Below are 25,691 nucleotides of genomic sequence, written 5' to 3'. Positions count from 1 at the left end.
ACATGGATGGAGATGCCGACGCTGGAATCCCAACAACTGGCATCTCGATCGTAAGTATAGCAGGGCCGGGTGGGTGTTAGCTGCGGGGGAAGGAGGGTTGGGTTTAGGCACCCAGAGGGGTTTTAGGCTTAGGCTGTGAGAGAGGGGAAGTTAGGGTTAGGGTTAGATACTAACGGGGGAGGGTTAGGGTTAGGCACTAAGGGGGGAGGGTTAGGTTTAGGCACTTACCGGGAGGGTTAGGATGCAGGGTGGGAGGGTTAATATTAGGGTACAGGCAATGAGGGTTAGAGGGTAAATAGGACAGGGGAACACTACTTACCATTCGTCTGTCAGGATTGTCCTCATCGTGATGCCGCTGTCTGTATATTCCAATACCCATGGTGGTAGAAGACATAATGAGTGGGAATTCTACATAATTTCATAAATTCTAACAAAATTAATATACAGGTAACATCAAAAACACAAATAAATGGGCATTTTAGACATACAGTAGTAATAATAACATATCAGGACTAGATTAAATCTGAAAGGGATCATATTTCAGCTGTAGTTTCCCAGCAGCAATATGCTTAGAGTCCCTGTAATGAGTCCAAGTTTTTCCATTGACTCCATGGGCTATATTTATGAAGCAGTGGCTTTTATAAACCGCTGTTTCTCTGCAGTTTGGAGCTGAATAATTGAAAGCGGCACTAACATTCAGTGTAAAGCCCAAATGTGCTGTTTTTAATTTTCAGCCCCAACTGCCGGGAAACTGCAGCTTATATAAACCCCTGCTTCATAAATATGATCCATGGCAGAAACTTTGCATGGAAACCATAGCACAAAACACCAAAACTGCACAGCTGTCTTATTTACAGTTAATATACATAGTGGACTGGCCATGGGGGGAGACCCATTATCTGAGGACATCCGTCACTATTATTGTAGAAACATTAAGATTAGGAAGAAACATGTCATAAAGGTGGGTACATGCTAATTCATCTGTTGCTTGATTTAGCTAAATGATTGCTTGTTTGAGCAAAGAAACAATTGTGACAGTTGAGAGAGAAGATGAAAGGAGTCAGTAGCGGTAAGTAAGCAAGGAAGAGAGGTGAGAGGGCAAATGGGAAACAATTAGGAATAAGGAATAGAGCTAGAAAGGAAGTTAAGAGTAGATATAGAAAAAGGGGTAAGCTGAGGAGTGATTTGGAGAAGGGGAATAAGCAGTGAACTTACTTGTGGTGTCAGTATAGACATTTGTATTCTAGACAAGTGTCTGGTATATGTATTGTATGTTATGCTGCACTAGCTGTTATGGCTCACACTGCCCCTTCTTTCCCGGCAGTTTCTAAGCAGCCAGGAAGCTGCATGGCGCCGTGTCGGCTTGCAATGACTGCTGGTCCTGGCTGTTACCAAGCAGCTAGGATGCTTTTCTTTGAAATTCTGAAATAACTGCCGGTCACCAGAAAAAAACGATCCAGAAGATGTAATTTAGGCTTGCTTACTGAGGCCTGGCTCACAAGAACCGACCTTGTGTCCTCTTCTTGGGCAGCTAAGCAAAGAGATAGGTCCTGAACCACTTGTTACAAGGTTTGTATCTGAGTTGCCAGTACTTGAGCAGGAATTGGTGGAGAAGGTTCCATAGTGAATTTCAAGTTCCATCTCCAGCTATACGTTGGCCTGTTAAACCGAAGGTTTTACATGAACTTCTAGAACCTGTCTAGAGAGAATTAGCGGCAACCTTTCCCATAAAGAAGGGAGTTCTCACAGGTACTTGGATACCCATAGGGCTTATGCTCACACTAGTAGGGAGCTTATATAAAATCCAGGTGGCGACAGAGAGATAAACTGGAGTGGGTAATGCTGAGTGCAGTCAGAGAGGGAATAGAATAAACTCCAGGAACCGGAGACTGGGATTGCAGCTGGATTCCAGATAGCAGGTAATCAATGGTGTGATGATGCTAGTAGTTGTTACTAACAGGTAGTGAAACAGCAGCAGTAACTGAAATGCAGGCTGAAAGGTATAAGTCTATAGCAGCTAACCAGTTCAGGAATCAGGAGCAGGAGCAGCCATGGTCTTGGTCAGACAGCAGGGAGCCAGATAGTAGGGCAGGTCCAGCAGCGTGCAGCTTCACAAACAGAACACTATAACTGGCAGGGAGGCTAAGCCCTGCCTGCCTTTTATCCTCCTAGATGCCAATCAATGCTCTGCATAGAACTCAAGCCCAGGGGTGCGGAGAGGGGGGGGGGAGCGGGTACAATTTACCCGGGCCCGGGCTTCCAGAGGTGCCCGGCAGGGGCCCGGCGGAGGCCCGGGTCTAGCACCGCCCCCCCTCCCTCCTCACTATCTCCCAGCACACAGCGTGGCAGTGGGAGATTGCTGTGGCTGCTGCTTAGCAGCCGCAAGCAATCTCCTATGCCTGAGGGGGGGAGCGATCACACTGATCACGCCCCCCCTGGCTTTGCGCCGGGCTGAGGGGCTCGCAGTGTACGCGGTGCTGCAAATGTATACTTTTTTGTACTTTACTGGGGCCTGGCAGGGCTCTCAACGGCCCTGCACAAGCCCCCCTGATCTGATAGATAGAGATAATAAATAAAATTCCAGTAGCTGCAGTGGTAAAAGAAAAGTATCCCAGCTGCTTGGTATCAGCCAGGACCAACAATCATTGTGAGCTGTCCTGCAGCATCCTGGCTGTTTAGCAATGGCCGGGATGAAGAAGCAGTGTTAGCAAATAGTGCAGCGGCTCATAACAATGTGTTTTTTTTACTCAGAGATCTGTCACTATTAGTGTTCCTCTGCTTTACACCTACAGTATAGGAACTGAATGGTACGAAACGCGTTGGAGGCATTCAGGTGCTTGGTATCCGGCAGCAAGCTGACCCCCATGGAAGCAGCTTACACTACCCGCACTGTCCTGCTGACGTCATCTATAGCGGCCGCACACAGCCAGACGCCGGCAGCACGTGGAGAGAGCCGAGGCCAGGCCGCTCTCCATCAACGTAACATCACAATCCGGACCCGTCCCGCTGTACCATCTCTATGAGGGCAAGGTAGGGACAGATTTTAGACTAATACAGTGCGATACAACTTATGTGTTAAACCGGACCTCACCTTAAAAAATATCCTCACAAAGGAGCTATAAACACTACGTTTTAACAAATATTTTTTCACAGGTGCCACTAATATATTTATATTATTTCTGTAGAGCGCTCATAAACACTAAATCATAGTATAGGAACATACTTTCTACTGGATGACCGCGGAAGCTTATACATAGATTATAACAGCGCACAGATGTCCCGATGGGGATGGGTACGGAATGCTGGCACTCGGGATTCTGATAAGTGTTGGGATTCCGACATCGACATTCTGAATCCCCACTGTCAGGATTCTGAACGTATCCCATCCCAAGGGAGATGGAAAATTCACCACTTGGATAAGCCAGCAGGCAAATGGGAGCCCAAATATTGTGTGATAGTGAATGTGGTAGTGTCAACAATTGCATCTGGCTCTACTACTTCTCACAGAGGGGGATATGTATCAAACCTTATAGAGAGATAAAGTGGAGAGAGATAAAATACCAACCAATCAGCTTCTAACTGTCATTTTACAGGCTGTATTTGAAAAACGACAGATAGATGCTGATTGGTTGGTACTTTATCTCTCTTCAATTTATATTTCTCCAAGCTTTGATAAATCTCCCACTGGTTGTTATGGGCAACTTCTCTACTTTATCTCTCTGGAAGGTTTGATGCATTTCCGCTATGGGACCTTGACAGACAGGTACTGACAGACAGGTACTGAACTTCCCTTACCATTAATACAGCTATGTAAGAACTTTTCTTTTATTTTCATATAATAAGTTGCAATACAGTACAGCTGCACTACAAAAAAAACATGAATTCTACCATAGCTAATTGTTTACAACTGATATCCCGGGATATTACCTTCTCTAACAAAAGCTCAGACAGCAGATGGGACATTAGCACACACACAGACACATCATAGCTACAAACCATGGAAAACTGTTTGATAATGAATGCACTAATTGGTGTTTATTGATAAGCCAGATAAGCTAAATGCTATGTTAAAGGTATCTCCATCTGTAAATCTTCCTTATGGGAACAAAGGTTTTAAAAATAAAATGAAACTCATGCCGATTAATAAGAAAGTATTTGTTGCAGTGATACAGTTGAAAATATATTTACATTTAAAGAAAAGCCATTAAGTAAAACAGAAGGAATACAATATAATATGTAAAAAGGAAATACGGTTATCAAAGGTATAAATTGATACGCTAATAGCTTAAGAGAGGTGGGGTCATTTACAACTGGACTGCACAGTGCAAAAGTATTTATTTATTACCAGTTATTTATATAGTGCACATATATTCCGCAGCAGAATATTTGGCCATTCACATCAGTCCCTATAACATGCTCACACAGATACACACTAGGGTTAACTTTTTGTAAGACGCCAACTAACCTACCAGTATATTTATGGGGTGTGGGAGGAAACCGGAGGAAACCCACGCAAGCACAGGGAGAATATACAAACTCCACACAGTTAGGGCCGTAGTGGGAATCAAACCCATGACCTCAGTGCTGTGAGGCAGTAATGCTAACCCTTACACCATCTGTGCTGCCCAGTATGATTTTTGTGTTATACTGGCATCTTTGGTAATGCCCTGATAGGGGATATGCTTGCCAATTTGCTTAGTTTGTGACCTGTCTATGTACAATTATACAAGATAAAAATTTACATTAAAAAATGTACTTTAGTCATTTACATTTTCCTGATATCTCTCAAACAAATAATTGACATTTATTCAGGTCTTAAATAATGAATGATATTAGGGGAATTAGAAGCTATTTCACTTCAAATTATGCAGTTGGAGACAGTAATTATATGTTAGGGCCTTACTGTTGTGTGTTGTACAGTACCATGTACACCTACAGTATTTTGAAAAATAAAACGGCAATGAAAGCACTGCTGTTGATAATGACACTCTCTCTAGGTAATGTTCAAAATTAATGCTTTTTTGTCCAGTGAAAAAGAATTACAGTGCCACACAAAATCCTTACAAGTATGTGCACATAACAAGATCTTATTTTAGAGATTTAGAATTTATAGAAACGAGAGAGCTCAACAAATAAACTCTAATCAAATAAAACACTCCCAAAACTCGCATTCACACTTTATTAAATATAAAATAAAAACGTATTTTCTTCTTTCTTCATCTATCATAGTCCAAATGGGAAATCAAATCTTATTTCTACTTTCTTGTTCCTTCTGTCCTAGTCCAAATCAGGAAAAAAACAAGCAAATCAAAAACATACTGTCACGTACTCTCCCCTTGTCTTGCTGAGGTGTTCAACTATATGATGTCTGGTGGCTCTTTCTCTAAGGAGGCTCTTTAGGCTAGGATCATTGTTATCCATCAATAAGGAAAATATGCCTCCAACTGTACTCAATGCAGACCCATCTCATTGTTGAACACTGACATCAAGATTAACGCAAAGATCCTAACTAAACACTTAAACCTGGTCTTACCCAGCCTAGTTCACAGAGATCAAGTGGGTTTTATACCTAGTAGGCAGGCCTGAAATAATACCAGGCGGGTGAAACAGAACTATACAAAAAATAGACAATCTTATGGTGTAAAAGAAACCTCTAAAGTAGCAAGGATTACATTGAACAGAGCCACCAACTCACAAACTATGTACATACAAAAAATGAAAGATCACATCTGCGCTAAGGGTTGTCCCAAAAATAGAGTCACAAAGAGGCAGGGTACTTCTCTGTCCTTTGTGCTGTTCTTAATAATGTAACACTGATATTCTTAGATCTTAGATTTCCTGCACCATAATTAAAACTTCACTTGGTACTCTTCTAAACTCAAATACACGGGAGTCTATTTAATGGGTCTAGACGAGATCCTCCTTGCACCAAATTTCCCCCTTATAAAACTATTAAATGAGACCTTCTCCAATGGTGGGACCACACTATTTCTTGGTTGGGCAGGATAGTGGTGGTTAAGATGAACATTATGCCCCAATTACTCCACCTCTTCTAGATCCTCCCTGTTACAGTTTCAAAATCAACACAACTACAATTATCTAGTTTGTTTGGAGACTCAAACCACCACGTATTAGCTTTCTTACCTTTTGACACCCTACCACCACCAATGGTGGTAATGGGTTGCCCGACATTTGTCTTTATTATTATGCAACCCAGTTATTTCAGGCAGTAACCTGGTTTGCGACTTCACAGGCTCCTTACTGGGTCTACAATAGAGGCTAGCTCCTGTAGAATATCCTCTATGTCTTTTATTGTTGGTGTATCTACCTCTGATAGACCCAAACCAGTGCAATCCCACCCAGTTATTGCTTTTACATGCTCTATCTGGGACTACTGTAAAATCCAGACCACCTCCCATCCACCCCCCGTTACACCTCTTTGGCAAAATCCAGCATTCCCTCCAGGTTTCAGTCAAACTTGTTTCTCTTCATGGATTGAGGGAGGTACACGAGTAGTACCCAACCTTCTCAAATCTGACTGATGCACCTCTATGGGTTCTTTGTACAGCAAATATGGAATGCATACTAAGTTGTTTTAACTACTTTCAAGTCTGACACTTAAGTGCACCCCCCTGTCTATAACTAGATCTCTGACTCTGTTTGAGAATCTGTGCCTTCACTGGTAAGGTGAATACTTTTTTTACATACCTGGTGGTCATTCCTGAAGATAGTCCAATATTGGGATGTGGTTGCCCGTCTCCTGTCAAAAGTACTTAATGTACCACTGAATAAGTTGCCCTGGTCTTTTCTCCTTTGCTGATCACTAGAGTGCTAGGGGTGTATCTATAATGGGTGCAGGGTGTGCAGTGCACCCGGGCCACCCTGCACCCATACTTTGTATTACTTGCCTCTCCAAAGTCCGGTGTCGGGTCTCCCAGCACTGTTCAAACGCCAGAAAATGGCCGCCGCGGGTATTTTCCCAGCATTTTGCACATGCACTGTGAGGAGATTGCCAGGAAAATGGCTGCCGCGTCATTTCCCCGGCGATCTGTGCATGCGCAATAGACCCTGGGCACACTCTAGTGTCCAGAGTCTATTGATTCTGCAGTGGCCGGCCAGTCGCGTCAGTCGGCTGCCGGCCACCAGAGTGAGAGGAGGGGGCTCGAGTCGGGGGATGCACACGGGCCTCCTCTCCTCTAAAGATGCCTCTGTAGAGCATAATGATAAGCTTTATTTACATATATTGAATGCGGCTCAGTGTTTGATTGCCAGACAATGGAATTGTATCGACTTTCTCATCAGCAACTCATGAATAAAATTTGGCACTTGGCATCCATGGAGAAAATATCTGCTTATTTACACAATACCTCCCATACATTTCTTATAGTTTGGTGTGTATACTGGTTTGTATATAATATCTCTACACCCCATGGAGTTCTTCACTCAAGCTTTTCAGACCTCTTGCTTTAATTCTGGTGGAACTTCTCCTACAATATTTCATATAATGTGTCCCTGGACTGGGTCTCTCCCTGTCCCCCCACCCCTCTCTTTCCTCCTCCCTCGCTATCTACATTTCCCCTCCCCTGTTTTCACGTTTCTCTTACATTTTATTTTAAGTCCCATATTCAATTTGAGGCGAAAAGTCCGGATCCGCATTAAGCTACCGCCGATGACGTCATTTTCGCCTGTTTTGCTTTTACCCCGTATTCAATTTGAATGCAATGTAATAGGCGGAAAAGTTTTGCCTATGAATAGCAGGCGGAAAAAAGTGCAGAATTGGGGTTTTGGGGTGCAACATTGCGGGAACCCCCCTGCAGCCTTCAGACAGTCCCACAAAGGTAAACTGTGTCAAATTTAAAAAAAAAAAAACACTTAAGAACACCCCAAATAATCACTTGCATTTTGGGGGCAAAAAAAAATGTTAGAGGACAAAGTTAAAAACTAGCGAAAGAGACTCCAAGGGGGTCCCCAATTATGCCCCAGGTGGTGTTTTTATTGCAGGTGCTTGTGGCAGGTGGATTTTTCATGATTTTTTCAACTTCACTTTAGCAAATTTTAAATATGCTGACCCCCATTTTCAAGTACCCCAAATTTGCTGGGATAACTTATTTTCTGCAAAAAATACTACTGAATACTATTCTGCAACACGTATAGAAAAACGCTATTTAGCAGCTATTGAGCCCATTTAAGAACATCAAATGTGTAAAATTAAAAAAAAAAAAAAAACACTTAAGAACACCCCAAATAATCACTTTCATTTTGGGGGCAAAAAAAAATGTTGGAGGACAAAGTTAAAAGCTAGCGAAAGAGACTCCAAGGGGGTCCCCAATTATGCCCCCGGTGGTGTTTTTATTGCAGGTGCTTGCGGCAGGTGGATTTTTCATGATTTTTTCAACTTCACTTTAGCAAATTTTAAATATGCTGACCCCCATTTTCAAGTACCCCAAATTTTTCTGCAAAAAATACTACTGAATACTATTCTGCAACACGTATAGAAAAACGCTATTTAGCAGCTATTGAGCCTATTTAAGAACATCAAATACCTTCAGCAAGCCAAATCGGGGGGTACCATAGGGAACCCCCATGTCAGAGCATCTTTTTGGGGGTGTCGGGCTGATGTCCCCAAATCTGACAGTATTTTCCGCCTGTTCAAGTTTCCCCAGGTCCCGTTTTCGCATACTTTCAAAATGAATACAGGGTAAAGCGGGCATGCGCACGATACTTTTCCGCCTACAAAACAGGCGAAAAGTCCGGGCCACGAAAAAGTATCGCGGTTCGGCTCAAATTAAATACGGCTCTATATTTGAAGTGTTATCTTTGACCTTATCAACTTTGCACCTCAGTATTGAATGATCTCCTATCGCTCTATACCCATTTCAGTTTAGCTCCATACTAAAATTGTTCATTCATATTTCTATATATTTTTCTGTATTCTATTCTGTATCCTTGTGCTTCCTTCCCATGTATTGTAAAACTTTAAATATATACATTTAAAAAAAAAGATATGTATATATATATATATCCACTTGCGGCCGCACTCAGGGCCTGATTCGATGGTGGCCTGCAGCACATGCGCACGACGGAGCCGGCTCCGTCGTGCGCATGCGTGAGACCCAGCTAGCGACGGGCAATCCGTCGCTCCCGGTCTCACACCAAACGGGGCGAGCTGTCGATGTTGAGTGATAGCTCGCCCCGTTTGGTGGGCGGGCCACGGGGGTGGCTGCCCAAACGGAGGCGTTCCCATGAGAACGCCTGCCGTTTGGGGGCGGTCCCACTGACATCACGAGTGATGTCAGTGGAGAGATTCCAGCTCTGTTAGAGCCGAAATCTCTCTGGGACTTGCGGCCACAAGACCCTACCACAAGGGTCTCGTCGCAAGCCCGATGGTTGCTATGCGAGCGGCCAAGAGGCCGATCCAAATAAAAAAAAAGCCCGGCCCTGATTCAGAGCGAGCGGCTCTGAATCAGGCCCTCAGTAACAGATGAGACTCAGATACAGGGATAACTTTCCAACATTTCTATACTTTAATGTATCACCTTCAGGGTACAAAAGATAATAAAAACATTCACTCATCTTATACCCCATAAACACCACGTGCATCATATCGGCATCCGGGATTCGGAAGTGATGTACCCACCAATAACGTCACTCATGAGCCCGCTGCCGACAACATAATGTGAATTAATGTGAATTAAAAACAAACAAGAAAAAACATAAATACCAATGCATATGAATACAAGTATACCAAAAAAGTGATTATACTGATCAGGTTAATAAAATTATGTCTCATGAACCGCATAATAAACCCCAAGTTCATTCTTTAACAGAGGTAATTTAATCAGTATCGGAATCCCTAAACTTCTACACCTGTTAAATCATTATGTTACTAGAGAGTTACAATGTCACAACACAGCGCAAAAAATATAATCTATATTTATACAAGAGTATGTCACTTTATGCAATATTTCTGCCAACTTTAGACCTTATTAACTCACATGTAGAGAATATATGACAAAAATTTAAATATAGAACCGGCAGCAAATTCACAATGGAATAGATCGGGACTCAATACAATTCACATAAGGGCCAGATTCAGTATTCTCATTATTTAAAAATCCTATTAAATATACTGTATCCACAGTAAGACCACCTTGATTACATATTCTAAATAAAATTATACAAAGGTAATTGAACCAAAGCAATCACCCTCAGAAAAATGTCTAGACGGTATACCGCACACTACCTAAATCACTGTTATTTAATCTATAGGTCCGCAGTCCTGTGCACCACTCTGACAGTCATCCGTAGTCGTGCCCAGGGTCACCCCCAATCTCCACATTTTAAACACCAACTTTAAATCATAAAAAACAATGAAGACCCAAACTTTCACATAATCCCTTCGGGGATAGAGTCTCAAGTATGTGAATCTAACATGATTCACCCTGTAGTAGTTTTAATGATCTGTTGCCACCCCTCAGAGACATAGGGATGTGGTCAATGATCATATATCTTAAACATGAGAGATTGTGGCCAGCCATCGCAAAGTGTCTCGCTACCGGCGGTCACTACTACCAGTTCTAATAGCTGCTTGGATTGCAGAACGGTGCAAAGCCATACATTCACGTAGAGTACATTCCGTTTTGTTTGCCCTCTTAGCATAACTCACAGGAGCATTTAGGGCAGGATGCACTTACATACTGCAATACTTACTGCCAGTCACCGCATTCCTACTGATTGCATATGCACTAACATATGCGATCAGCAGCACAAAGGACAGCTCCTCCTGATAAGAGCTGTCCTTTGCAATCCGCCCTGCGCCGTGGACCTCCGGGTTTATGACCCGGGAGTCCATCTGCGCATGTGCAGAGTGACGCGGCGGCCACGGGGCATGCTGGGAGAGATCCGATCGGATCCCTCATAGCAGCACGATGCAGTAGAAGCCCATAGGCTTCTATAGGGTAATGCCAGCAAAAGCTGTCATTACCCTCCGCATCTGAGCCAGGTGGCCAGTCCAATAGTGCATATGGAAAATGCGGTAAAACCCCAGAATCTGGGTTTTTATCACATTTTTCATATAGTGCATCCCGCCCCCAATGAGATAGATCATAAACTTTGAAGTACAACTTAATATAAATTTGATAGAGAAACGTTTTCCACTATAAAGTTTCAATACCTCATTAAAAATCTATTGATATTGACTTCAAAGATGTGCTAGTCACCTTTAGCCTAATGAGGTTATCAATATATATAGTGGTCTGGGGCATCCCCCTACACCACTATGATTGAGATATGTAACTCACCTCAGCCAGGCTTTAGGAGAATAAGGATATCAAAGAATGTGTTCCAGAGCCCTGTCTCTGCCACTGGCCGCGGGGAATAAATCACCTGCACTGCAGATTGCTAATACTCCGATCACTGTAATGAAGTGGCCTCCAAAGGATAGATCCGCTTTGGACAGGACCTCTCCAAACAAGCACCGCTCACAGTGGTGGCATAAAGCGGTAGGTATTAGCAGGTAATGAGGTAAACTGGAGTTGCACAGAACTTCTCCAAACCGGCACCGCTCACAATAACACCAAGAGACTGCAGGTGATAGCAGGCGTAAATGATGAGCTGGAAGAATAGCAGGCACACATAAAGCATTCCTCCAAAGATCAGAGCTCCGGTAAATCCTTTAAAATATGTAAGACTCTGGATTCAGTCAACCTTAACAGGCAAAGGTAAAATAGTAGAAGAAGCGCAAATGTTAAATCCAAATTATAAAGGAAGGGACAGCAACAGATTTCGGTTACGCTGTAGACTTTTTCAAGTATTGACAGACCCATATTCACCTGTATGAGAAAGTGTACAATGCATGTTTAGCAACCTATGCTACATGGAAATTTGCCATGGAGATGCAGTTAAACTGATAGAAATTATTGAAGGCTACTAGCAATCCTGTTTATAATCCAAATCCTGATGAAGTAGATAGAGCTATGTGTCATAGTGCGCCGGACGCCGGCACACACTTACCGAGTCCGGCGGCACTGGTTTGCGCGGGGACAGTGGGCGGGGGATTCCCGGTATCTGCCGCTGGTCCCCGCTGCTTGTTTCTCTCTCTGATGCAGGCAGGCATGATGTATCAGGTAGGTAATAAACACAGGTTTGCATGGTCACAGAACAGCATATGGCATCAGACTATCTGCAACAAATTGCAGTAGCACCACTGGAGAGAGCAGCACCACTGGTGGGACAGTGGTACTGCAGTGGATCGTGAAAGTGTGTACCCAATGTTTTGGCAGTTTTTATAGAAAAATGGCATTTGTTCCACTACACACAGCAGACCACCTATCCCCTCACCCATGCAAATCAGCACATACATCCAATTGTGGGCAAATTGGGACAGTTGGGTGATATGTTATTTTCATCCTCATTATCCACTCCATCATCAGCCTCAAGCTCTAGCATAGAACCTTCCTTAATTTATAAATCATCATCATTACCACTTGTTCTTCAGCTCATTTCCAAATAGTCAAGAAATTGAGGAAGAGGGTAAGAGCTTATCTACAGTGACTACAATGTCAGATATACAAGTCTTGAACACCCTCTAGACTCTACTCAAGGTTACGTGGAGGCCCAATTCATTCTTCATTAGCCTCAGTGTTTTTTTGCCAATGAGGATGGCTAATTTACTTTTATTATTAATTATTATTCTTATGTTTATGTTTTCACACCTGAAAAAATAGGTTGTCTTGATAAAGATCATCATGTGTTGTTTTCTTTACGGTCCCTGAGACTTTTTTCCTTTTTTTTACATGTAGAAGTAGAACTACTGCAAGTACTAGTACTGGGATGTTCCTGTTCGATATCAGTAGATTTGCTGTGTCCTGCAGTCATTGCAAAATAGATCAAATGACAATTGAATATTCTTTTGTATTAGCCTCCAGCACACCAAATAATGGCAAAATGAGGTACTGAAAAGGGAAAAAAACAGAAGTGTGTTACTATTTAATAGCTTATTCTGATCTCTGATTACTTTTGTTTTCTCAGAGTATTATAAATGTATAAGATAATGTGCTTTATGTAGTAAATATTGCACTAACCAGTATAAAATTATTGGCAGTATTTGTAGTTTTTTTGCTCTCAATATGTTTCCATATTTAAATGAAAAGCTATGTGAAGAGACCAAGCGAAAAGGACCTGTCCCGATGACGAGAAAACTGCGGTGGGCTCTTGTTGCCATCTGGTCTTCTAACATATGTCAGTGGGACCCGCAAAAATGCTGCATTGTGGGAAAAAGCAGAAGAGAAGTGTCTCTTCCATGTCTTTCCCCAGTTCTGATGGAAAAACTTACACATAAAACCATCCAGAGGTAGCATTATGTTTTTCACAAAAGATGAGAGAAGCTAAGCTTCTCTCATCTATATAAATATCTTCCTGCACAGCCCCTTTGAAACCTATGGTGGCTGCAGGATTGTGCGCGCAGAAATGAAAAGGTGGAGAAATCTATAGTTTCTCTGCACTTTGCACTGTAATAAATATGGGAAAACAATATTTACAGATGTCCCAGCTAAAATGCTAGAGAAAAGCTGTTTTAGGCTTTACTGAATAGACCCCATAGTTTTGAACTTGCCTGTTTTGTATCTCTTCCACTGACAACTCTCTGCAAGTTGTTATGTTCTTTCATCCACTGTTATCGCTTAATGCTTTGCCGTGTCTGTGACACAAAAGTGACTTCACTTTTGCAATGAATTGAATAGAAATAACTAATAGCTGTCTTCAACATGTTTTGCTCTTTGTTGTAATAAAATTCAGTAATAGTTCAACTAGTAGTTTTCTTTTTCTTCCCTTACATTGCTCTTTTGGCTCTATGATTATTCTGATTACTGGTTTTCTCAGAGTATCATACAGTAAATGTATTTTAAATAGCATTTGGGGCTTGCTAGTTTTCTGTGCGCTCAGCTTCAAATTCTCTCTATACAGTACAGTATGTTGTTCTGTTCTTGCTGCTCTGCCCCAGCTCCCATACTGTATGTTTCTTATCAATTTCATACAATTGCACTTAATTGACTTAAATTCAACAGTAATTGTCTTTAACAATGGAAATTTGCTCTATAACCAACACACACCCACATAACACACAATATGATTTTCACCTTTATAATTTATCTTATAATTAAAATAATAATAATTTCATTGTAGTTCAACTCTGTTTTCTTGGTTTGAATAGCTTTTTTTGTATCTATGATTACTCTTGTATTTACAGAGATTGTATTTTAGATGGCTTTTGCGTTTCATTGAGTTTCATTTCTTTGTTACTACACTATCTTTTTGCCACTTGCTGCTCTGCCACATCTGTCACACAATATATGAGGAATGTCACACATTTGCAATCAATTGAATTAAATCAACAATGAATGTCTCCAATAACAGCACTTTGCTCTGCCTCTGACGCACACACAGAACACTCTAAACTCAAAAATATTCAGTATTCAAATAAATAGTTCAACTAGTACTCTTCATGACTTGAACAGCTTTTTTGTACTTTAGTGTCATACATTATATTTACAGTTTAGGTAGTAATTGCTTTAATAATGTTTTTCTGCTACATCAACTATTCTATTATTATTAAACTATTATGCATATTATTATTAGTGGCAGATATTGTCTTAGGGACCCGAGTAAAATCTGCCACCTCAATGAGCCAGTTGCAGTCCATGACTGCAATGGCAGTGACTTCCCATTGGAAGCAGTACCTGCCAATCACACACAGGACAGACAGCCTAAGGGCGAGGTGTTTTCTCCCTTTGGGCCCCCTATGCAGTGCCCCCAGTAGTGGCCCCCCCATGCAGTGGCCCCAGAAGTGTTCCCCCTTATGCAGTGCCTCCGGTAGTAGTCCCCCTATGCATTGCCCCCAGTAGCAGTCCCCTCTATGCAGTGCCCCCTGTAGTGGTCCCCCCTATGCAGTGCCCCCAGTAGTAGTCCCCTCTATGCAGTGCCCCATGTAGTGGTCCACCCTATGCAGCCCCCAGTAGTGGTCTCCCCTATGCAGTGCCCCAGTAGTGGTCCACCCTATGCAGTTCACCCAGTTGTAATCCCCCCTATGTAGTTCACCCAGTTGTAATCCCCCCTATGCAGTGCCCCCAGTAGTGGTCCCCCCTATGCAGTGCCCCCAGTAGTGGTCCACCCTATGCAGTTCACCCAGTTGTAATCCCCCCTATGCAGTAAGTTGTAATCCCCCCTAAGAGTGGCTATGGGCCCCTGCACCACAGCGGGCCTCGGTGCAATGAACCGGCTGCACTGCCACTAGTTCTGCCCCTGGTCTCACCGCCACTTGTTCGCATGGCGGATCCATGCCAACTCCATTGCGCAGGCCAGCACCATGCCAGCCCAGTACTGTCTGCTCTCCGGATAGCAATACAGGTAGCACAGGCAGCGCCAATTCCCTTTATCTATGAGGGTAAGAGCTACTGCTGATTATTATTATATTTATTATTGTCATATTATTACATTATGTTGTACACAAAAAGTACATTTTACTTCACTTTCAGATACAATTTGAGTGGGACATTCTGACTTGATTCTGAGTTGGACGCAAGTGAAAATATAGACAGACCTCACAGATATAGACAGACAAAAAAATAGTGGGCAGGGGGCATTCCACATGTAGATGCACGGATACTCGGCATACACAAGTAGATTGTCGCATAGCATAAAGTGCTCAGTAGGCTGCCACAGTCATATGGACACATTTCCCAGACACAAAATCAGGCGCTATGCCTGAATCTGGTTTCTAACTTGGATTCATGAAACTCAGAACTGTCAGATTAGAATAGAATTCAAAACCTCCCATCCAGGGGTGTAACTAGGTATTAGAAGGCCCCATAGCAAAAGTTTGTAAGGGCCACTATGTACCACCCAATAGTGAACAATTTATACAACAAAATGGAACTTTAACAAGAAGATGTCTCCCTCTAAGCTCTGGGCCCCATAGCAGCAGCAACCCCTGCACCTATGGTAGTTACGCCCATGCTCCCATCTCTAATAAGGATGACATAACTGCCATTATTTGCCTACCCCTAGTTGGTAGAGATGTCTTCAAACATGTGTGCAACTAACTTTACTAATAAATACACCATTATATATTATTTTTTATGGCATCACTATGACATGAGTGCTGTGAAATAGAGGTGGCAGCAATATTTAAAAAACTCTTCACCATTTTTGTTTCATCTCTTCTAAATACATAGGATGACACTGTCATAAACCAGCTCTGCCTGCTTGTATCAGATGAGCAATCAGGGGATTTGGGGAATTAGGCTAAAATATGACTTCAGTCATCCTGTATTTACAGTATATCTGTACGGTTCCTTCAGCATCCAAAAAGGTTGTACAGTATATGGAAATGCTGCAATAAGGATAGGAGAACAATTTAATAAGCTGATTTGAAAGAGTTCATTGCAAATACTGTATCAAAAATAATCTTGCAATTTAGACTTTTTCCTCTGAAATAGGTGCAATGAAAAACAAAGCAATATTTCAGCATCTAAGCTATGCTCTTTTCATTAGTTGTTGCAGATCTGTGATCTCACTATAGCTTCTTCTTACCAGGAAGTCAGGTATGATAACTCGGTAATCGTGTTTGTGTAGAGAACATTGCTGCTTGCCATACAATATTTGTTGCATACTTTCCGTATGGTGGGAAGAATAGAAGCGATATTATTTCTATGCATCATAAATAAGCGCTGAGGTGACATATTTCATATTGCACACAGTATGAATCTGAATGAAAAATATGACACAATGGGGTAGAATCATTAGGATGAAAACTGATTTCCCCCTGAGGAAAATAATAAAGGAAATATTATTCCATGAAGCTGACACACAAAATAGTGAGCTCTTTCAGGAACTTTGGGATTTAGTTATGGAATAAAAAAAAATAGTTTTTGTTTTTTGCTTTTTTTTTAAATCAAAAGAACACCATACATTTAGAGCCCATTTTTATCTTTGTGCTTTTCACGTATTCACTAAAATACAACCAGTGATTTTTAAGCAGGTCGGTGTCCAGTTTTCCAGAGACAACCCCATACTCAAATTATGATAATTCTGTGGTTTAGAGCTTCTAGAAATCTCCCAGTTAGTACCTGCATTACATTTTTTACAACACTTTGTCTGCAATCTAAGACCCATTTTTATGGATATCTCCCATGTTTTAATAAACTTATATCATATGGTTACCGTTATTGTTCTTACTTACTTTTACTATTGTGTATGGTTTTCACCTATGTTTTGGCTCTAGCATTTCTATGACTTTATGGGGAAATAATAGTAAACCTTACGGGTACAATTTATTAAACAGAGGTGAGCACTAAGTTAAGTGAAAATTGTTGTTTTCCTCTGGGATAGGACTCATCCTTATATAAGAAGGCCCCAGCTGACAATAGCAAAAGCATGGGAAGCCTACTTATTATTATTTTTTATTATTATTTTATTTTATTTTGTGTGCAGGGGTATTCATTTTTTGGAGCTGTATTCATTTACAAAGTATTACATTAATTTGAAGATGGTGAAGATTTGATTGATTTAGTTAAAAGAGGTTACTCTTAATGGGGGTTTTTAATGTACAGCTTACTATGCTAATTAGTAATTATTTGATCTTTTTTACTAAGCATATTTTGCTATGGAAGACCCATGCCCCCTCCTCTCATTGCAAGATAACCCGTAAAATATATGGGTTCTTCCAGTATAAAGCAATGTTACTTTTAGCCCCTAAGCAAGATGTGTTCTAGAACATATATGCTGTGTTTAGGGGAGTAAGAGGGGTACAAATGGGACCTCAGAAGGTGAAACCATGAGCCACTGGGACTTCCTGCCAATGTGTCTGAACCTGAGGGTGGCCCCAGAATATAAAGCATAAGTCCCAGACAGACAAGCAGTTGCGCCAACACAGGGCCTAATTCAGCAAGGATAGCATTAGCTTATACACGCGCAATCGGGCGATTGTTGCGTACTGCGCATGCGTATGCATCGCAGTGTACGAGCTGGCCTCTGCGATTGGAACTGCGTTCGCAGAGGATGCGCAGACCCATGGCAGAGTGATTGACAGGAAGTGCAGTTTGTGGGTGGTGACGGGGGGGTGGTCAGGCGGATGCAGGTGTATTTAGATGGCATTGCATGGGCGTGCATAACTTAGCCACTGCGATACCAGACGCCGCCTGAGGCCTCATAGCGTGTGCTGAAGTTAGCAATTCCTGAGGTCTAACCTGCCTTAACTGTGCGTATGGATCCGATGTTACCGATTGTTTAGGTACAGTATGTTGTTCAAGTATACGGATGTAAGGGGAAGTGTACATCCTTGTTAGGCTGCGATCGCAATGTGAATGCAATTATTTACATATCACTGCTGATATTAGCAACTGCGTTGCGTGCGTATAAGCAGAATAGCAATCCTTGCTGAATCAAGCCCACTATTTGGATTGGGATGGCCACATTTTGTGCAGTTTTGCAGGGGTGAGGTATAAATGGTAAACTAATTTAATTAGCATCTCTAGATGGTTAAAGTACCTAGACATTTGGTGCATAAAGAGGTAGACAGACTCCCTCTCTAACTGATTGGGTTGTCTCAGTCTCAGTCTCTCATTGAAGCTAGGACTATGACTTCTATAAGGAGACATATCTTTATAAATAATCATACCAAAAGCTAAATCCACCTCTAGTGTTATATCTGGTAAGCCTAGATAGATCTTCAGGCGATGGAGAGGCAATCAAATCATTAACTTTTGCTGCACTCATGACACAATGGCGAATCTGAAAACATTGGTGGGAAGCTCAATTTGGGTTTGGAGTTAGAAGAAAGACATCATAGAAGATGATCAATTAAACATCAGCAATAGTCCCCACAAAGACAAATTAAGATCCAAGATTAGCCTGGAGAGAGCAACAACAGAAAGATTTAGGGTAAAGAGAACAAATTCCTTAGTGGGGTAGAGCATGTTGTGACAATTTTTTAGAGAGTCTAAGATAGCTTTTGGAGTATGTGGAGGGCAAAGCTGCACATGTGTCCATAAAAGTATAGTTTAACACAATAGATTAGTTCAACAAAAGGAATCAGATAAGCAAATTATGGCCCTCATTCAGAGCCACTCGCTAGCGGCAGTACGCTCGTTCCGAGCGATGTTCGCACATCTGCGCATGCGTACGGATCGTTATACGCATGCGCGAACCAGTCAGTGCGGCCGAAATTCATGTGCTCGCAATATAGCGAATGCCTGCTATTTTGAGTGACAGAATGAGGCGTATGTGGGTGGTAACAGGGGAAGGTGCTTGAAAATGGGGAGTGGAGATCCGAACACAGGCGTGCTTAAAGGTCAAAACGGGCGTTTTATGGGTGTGCATAATTAATACAGCAGCATCATTGACCACGTCACTGGGTTATTTTCTAGCCAGAACTGCTCGCAAGTTTGTGGTAGCAAAAACCAACCACAAGAATAGCGAGCAGTTCATACGCTGGTCGATGTACTCGATTAATCTAATAAATAGCGGACATGACGTATGGTGCGTGCGGCCAGGGGGCGTTTTTAACAAATAAACGAGCGTATGTTTTGCTCGCTCATTCAAACTTAGAGGTGGGAACAGACTGCAATTTGCGAACTGATCATTTGAATAGCCACCCCTTGTTTTTGAACGAGCGAGCGCAAATAGCGAACGGCTCTGAATCAGGCCCTATATGTTTCGATTTTATTTTCCTTGTGATGAGATTCTGTAAATGGTTGTTTTGTACTTGTAAAAAGGGCATGCTATTTCTGTTCTAAGGGTCTTATAATGAGGCACATATACTTACATGTAGGAAAACCCTATGTGAAAGAAGGGAGTCCCCTTTTTCAAGCAATGTGGCCCCCTAGTATATAATGTCTGGTGATCCCTTGTGACCACCAGACAATATTACCTGCACTACAGAGGTAATAAGCCTGATTCAAAGGTGGATGCAGACACAGCTGCATAGTTTGGCAGTCGACCCTATTCGACTTTATGCAAATGCTGCTACAATCTCATTTGCAACTGTGGCTTTGTGTGCACACTCTGTGTAACGCATGCTCCTTAAGAGGTTTGCTCAACTTTGCGAATAACAGCATTGCGTGCGACTCTAAATCAGGCCCCGAATGTTGTCTGTAGATGGACAAGAGGCCATTACGTGCCCTTCCACCCCCCATAATGATGTGGCCCTTTAGCAGTTATAGTCTGGTGAAAAGCCACAAATTCAAAACATTTTGCTCCAAGGGTTGGCATATAATGGATTAAGTTAATGAATTGTTAAATTAGGCTTATGAGTTAGCACTAGCAAAAGGGAATCCGTGCTGCTCATCTTTTCTACTCTGATGCCAGAATATGAATGAGGATGTGACAGTTATAAATGCATCATGATGATAATCATCATCAATATGGGTCTTACACCAGTCTTTCAGCAGCCGTAATAGTATATGAGGCTGTATCCAGGGCTGAATGAACATGAACGTGTACATGCCTTACTACATCCACCCCCGTCTACTGCCTTTCTAAGTGGAAGGAGATTCTAGTGTAACATGTTATTCTGATCTAAATACAGTTGTGTCCTCATACAACGTGGCTTTAGTTGCGCCAAACAGCCCATCTCGGTACGCCAGGTCCGGGGTTACACGACCGCGCTGTGCATATCTTTTGCTTAAAATGTTTGTGTTATTTGCACAAATAAAACAACTGGAAGCGACAAAACTACTTTGCTAGATGCTCTGATCAATTTGATGTGTGACTTTTGTACATCTGTGTGCGATTGAGTCTCTGAAGGGTAAATCTGCTAAAGGTCGATTTTAGATCTATTTAAAAATCATACTAAATTGACGTACACAAAAGGCTCTACCTCTAGTGATGCATGGCAGCAAAGGAAGAAACGAGGCAGCACTCCCGGGAGGCTTAATGTAAAAGTGTTTAAATAGATGAAAACACTTTTACATTAAGCCAACTGGGTGTGCTGCCTCGTTTCTTCCTTACTTTTGTGGTGCTGCCATGCATCACTAGAGGGAGAGCCTGTTGCATATATTTGAAGGAGGGTAAACCTCATTATTTTTTCTTTTGTCCAGAGTGCCGAATCTTTAGTATTTGATATATATAAGAGCCAAGCAGAACAACCTGTAGCCAAACATTTCTTGGAGGCCAGACACAGTCTGGCCTCTTTGAAATATAGAATTATTGATTTCGTGCCCCCTTTTAATAGAGGTGGTGACAGGTCCCTACGTCTTCTTCAAACTTAGTCTCGGTGGATCCACAAATTGGAGACCCTGGCCCCAATGGGGCTAAATGAGCAACTGGGGTTACATTGTTTCCTCTGATTAGTTCTAATTTATCAGTAAAACCTTCCTAGTATAAGTTTTATATTGGTATTTATATAAGTCCTGTTAATGAAATTTTTTCTATTGGGCAATAGCATGCTGCAATCACAGACAATTAATTATTAGTCTTCAGTCCTATGGTTAAGATTGAAACTACCTTGTGCTCTGACCTGTATCTGTGTTTCACTTATTGTATAGCAAGAGTTTGTTACTATCGCAATACTTACTTTGCCTTTTTATGTAGTTTGTGACCAACAGGCTTCCGTAATTGTTCTTTTGGTGGAGGGTTGTCACTTTCTGACGTCACAGGACCCACCCGTCTGGCGGGATCCTGGCGTCCGTGCACTTGGTGATTACTTCTCTAAAGGTAAGATTGTATTTTGCATTCTTTTGTATCCTGAAGAATATGTGTTAAGCATTGAAATGTCGATTTCTTACATAGTGGTGTTTGTCTTATTCCAGTCGTCTTGAGTGCCGCCCAGCACGCTTATATATATAGACTGAGAGACACATGCATACATACAGACAGACAGACACACATACACACACACACACACACACATGCAACACAGACAGACAGACATGCAACTCAGACAGACAGACACATACAGACAGACACATACATACAAACACACTTAGGCCCTGATTCAGACCCACTCGCAAGCGGCTGTCCACTCGCAAGTGGGTCGATGGTCTGCACTGAGCATGCGCACGACGGAGGGAGCTCCGTTGTGCGCATGCGCCAGACGCGACGAGCGAAGGAAAGTCCTTCGCTCGTTGTGTCTGATCAAAGGGGGCGTGCTGTCGATGTTGATTGACAGCACGCCCCCTTTGGTGGGCGTGCCGGGGGCGTGCCTCCCTGACGGGGGCGTACCCACGTGAACGTCTCCCGTCAGAAGCCGGCCCACTGACATCACTAGCGATGTCAGTGGGAGTGATTGTGGCTCTGATAGAGCCAAAATCACTCCGGGGCTTGCGGTTGAAAACCTCAACCGCAGGCTCCGGCTCGCAGTTTCGATGGTCGCGATGGTCACGACCATCGCGGCCATCAAACTGCATGCTCGTATAGGCTGTGGGTGGTGACCCACAGCTATACGAGCGTCCAGGAGGACGCTCCATTTTTATGGAGGGCGGCCCTCATTCAGAGCGTGCACTCTGCTCAGAGCGTACGGCTCTGAATGAGGGCCTTAGTCAGCACACTCATATTTGAAAAAACAAAATGCCCCCCTACAAAGTTTATGCCACTGTGACATGTATATATGCCCCACTTCACCCTCCACTCACCTGGTATGGGTGGAGAAGACAGGAAGCAGGATCTCCTCAGGGCCGAAACTAGGATTTTTGTCACCAGGGGCAAGACAGTAATTTGGCGCCCCCCATGTAATTCCCCCTGCAGTAGTGCCCATATTGTAATGCCCCCATAGTAATGCCCATATGTTAATACCCCCATAGTAATGCCCCTGTAGTGCCCACCATACAGTAATGCCCCTGTAGTGCCCATGCTCCCATATTAATGCCCCTGTAGTGCCCATGCTTTCATAGTAATGCCCCTGTAGTGCCCATGCTCTCATAGTAATGCCCCTGTATTGCCCATGCCCCATAGTAATATCCCTGTAGTGCCCTTACAGTAATGCCCCTGTAGTGCTCATGCCCCCACAGTAATGCCCCTGTGGTAATGCCCCTGTAGTGCCCATGCCCCAATAGTAATGCCCCTGTAGTGCTCATGCCCCATTAGTAATGCCCCTTATTGCCTATGCCCCCATAGTAATGCCCCTGTGGTAATGCCCCTGCCCCCATAATAATGCCCCTGTAGTGCAGCTTATTAAAAAAAAAAATACTTACCTTGCTCCTGCATCCAGCGTCGCGTCCGGTCCTCCGGCTGCTCCTTGGAACTATGGGGGAGATGTCATGACGTCTCCCCCATAGTGCCCGTGGGGAGAGCCGGAAGCTGGAGATCGGGAGAGAACTCCAGCCTCCGGCTCCGGCTACACTGCGTCGCTGCAGAGAAGGAGCCGGGCGCCCGCTGGTAATAAATATTACCAGCGGATGTCCGGCTTGGAGCCTCTCTGCAGCGCCGGGCTGGAGGTCACTGGTACCAGGTACAGCGGCTCACCCGGTGCACGTGCACCTCCAGCCCCCCCCTAGTTGCGGCCCTGATCTCCTTCACAGTCATCTCTGCCCTCTCTGACTCTCTCCTCCATGCGTGCGGTGCCATAATTTTTCATCTGCTCTTCTCACTCCCCCAATAAGCCACACCCCTTTTCCCATTCACCAGCCTCTTGGGTTTATGGGTAGGGAAACCTTGCTCCTCATTGGTTGACAGCGGCCATATTTTTGTAGCCTGATATGGGGGCAACCATTTTCTTTTAGCCTCTGCTACTTATATCAAATCTTTCTCAAGCTGGGCAGTGGCCGGGGAGCAGGAGAATCCTCTGCCTGCTGGCCCTGGAATACTAAATGTAACGGCCTGGGGGGCAGTTGGCACCCTGCCCCCCGGCCCAGCCCGCCCCTGGCTTGGAGTCCCACTCAGCTGCTCTGCCTCACGCTATCACACACTGCAAGCAGCCTGGCCTCTGGGTTGCTGCTTGGGCTCTGGTCCAACCAGCCACAGTCTCGTGAGATTTGGCATCATAATCTCACAAGACTGTGACTGTAATGAAGTGCCTCGGAGGCTGCTGAAAGGAAACAGCTGAGCTGACAAGGAGTACCATAGCGGAGACAGCTAAATTCTGTACTCCAGTTTCAGTAGAAGTAGTGACCGGAGGCAGGGGACAATGTATGGTAGCCCCCTGTGTGTGGGGGCCCCTGGGATGATCATACCTGTTGCCCTGCCTATAATCCGACCCAGTTCAAATGTTATCATTAGTATAAATTCCCTGGATTGGTTACAGGGCACAATGATCTACATATAGTTTCTGAAAAGTATCAGTATGTTTGCATTTGGATATAAGTAAATGTTAGGGCACACCTCTTAGATGTAGCCATACATGGCCACCTAAACGGTACTCTAATGCCGTGCTCATAGGTGTTGCTTCTGCAATCTCCCTGAAAAGCTTTTTCAAATGTAGGCAAGTATGAGTTAAATGTATTGTTACCAGTGGCGGATTTTACCTAGGGGCTGCGAGGCTGCAGCCCCCCCCCCCTAGTAAAATCCTCCACTTCAGTGAGCCAGTACAGTCTGAGTGACTGCATTGGCTACGCTGTCACTGGAGGAGGCTTCCTATTAAAAGCGTCTCCTACCAGTCAGTCACAGGCAAACCCCAGGGGGAGGTGTCTCCTCCCCCTGGGACTGCCAGTCCAGGTTGCAATAAGCAGAGAGTGGCTTCCAGTGGAAGCCACTCCTCCGCCTTTCGGGCAGCCCTAACTGGCTTCTCAGGGCTGCAACCAATGCAGCCCCAAAAATCTGGTCTAGTGATAAGCACATGTGCGAATCCCAGTGTCTCACATTCATTGTGCAGGTGCCCTGACCAGAAGCAGCGGCAGCCCCCCCAGGTAAGAGGGCAGGAGCAGCTGCTGATTGTTTCTATAGGGTGGAAACATCCATGTAGACACTGATTTACTGCTTCAAGATGTAAAGGCATTTATGTCTTCCAGAGGAATATGCCTCCCAACATCTGTGCATCCATTGCCAGACTGTGAAGAAGAACTATAACTGAATTAGATAGAAGATGCAAAGTATCCAGTAGTTTACATAGAAAGAGTGAAAGAAAAGAAACTATATGTAACCACAGCATCAACATTATAAATGAAAGCGTAGTAAATACATGTTTTAGAGCCCTGCATATTTGGTGTAATGATCTTGAAAGGATTATTCTGCATGGTGTTAAGTGGTGTGAACTGCTGAAGAAGGTTGAGGATCTACAAAACTACAAACTCTAGTCCTCAAGTACCACCAGCAGGTCATGTTTTATGGATATCTTTAATCATGCTCCGGTGAGTTAATCTATTTTGCTGGGTCAGTAATTATCCCACCTGCTTCCACAGACCGAAATCCTCAAACATGACCTGTTGGGGATACTTGAGGCTTGAGGTTGAGAACCACTGTAATAGTGCATTATTAATAGATATGTTTATGCTGATTTTTAGCTGCTGCTAAACTAAAGCATTTATAATGTATTTTATATGTAGTAAATATTAGTATTATTATGTTGATTATATATAAATATGTTTGTTGGATATAATCAGTTCAACGTCTAAATGGTTTCTAACATGTGACTATTAATTCCAGTTAACAAGACTATATGGGGATTCCTGTCCATTTTCTGTGGGTTTTCCCAGGAAAAATGCCCCATATTTGCTAATCAACCCTAAAGCAGGGATGTAACAGAGTGAGCACTGTGTGAGGTTACC

The sequence above is a fragment of the Taudactylus pleione genome, unplaced genomic scaffold, assembly GCF_031769625.1.
Source record: "Taudactylus pleione unplaced genomic scaffold, aTauple2 ptg000019l, whole genome shotgun sequence".
Classification (NCBI taxonomy): domain Eukaryota; kingdom Metazoa; phylum Chordata; class Amphibia; order Anura; family Myobatrachidae; genus Taudactylus; species Taudactylus pleione.
Note: the sequence above shows the minus strand (reverse complement) of the source record.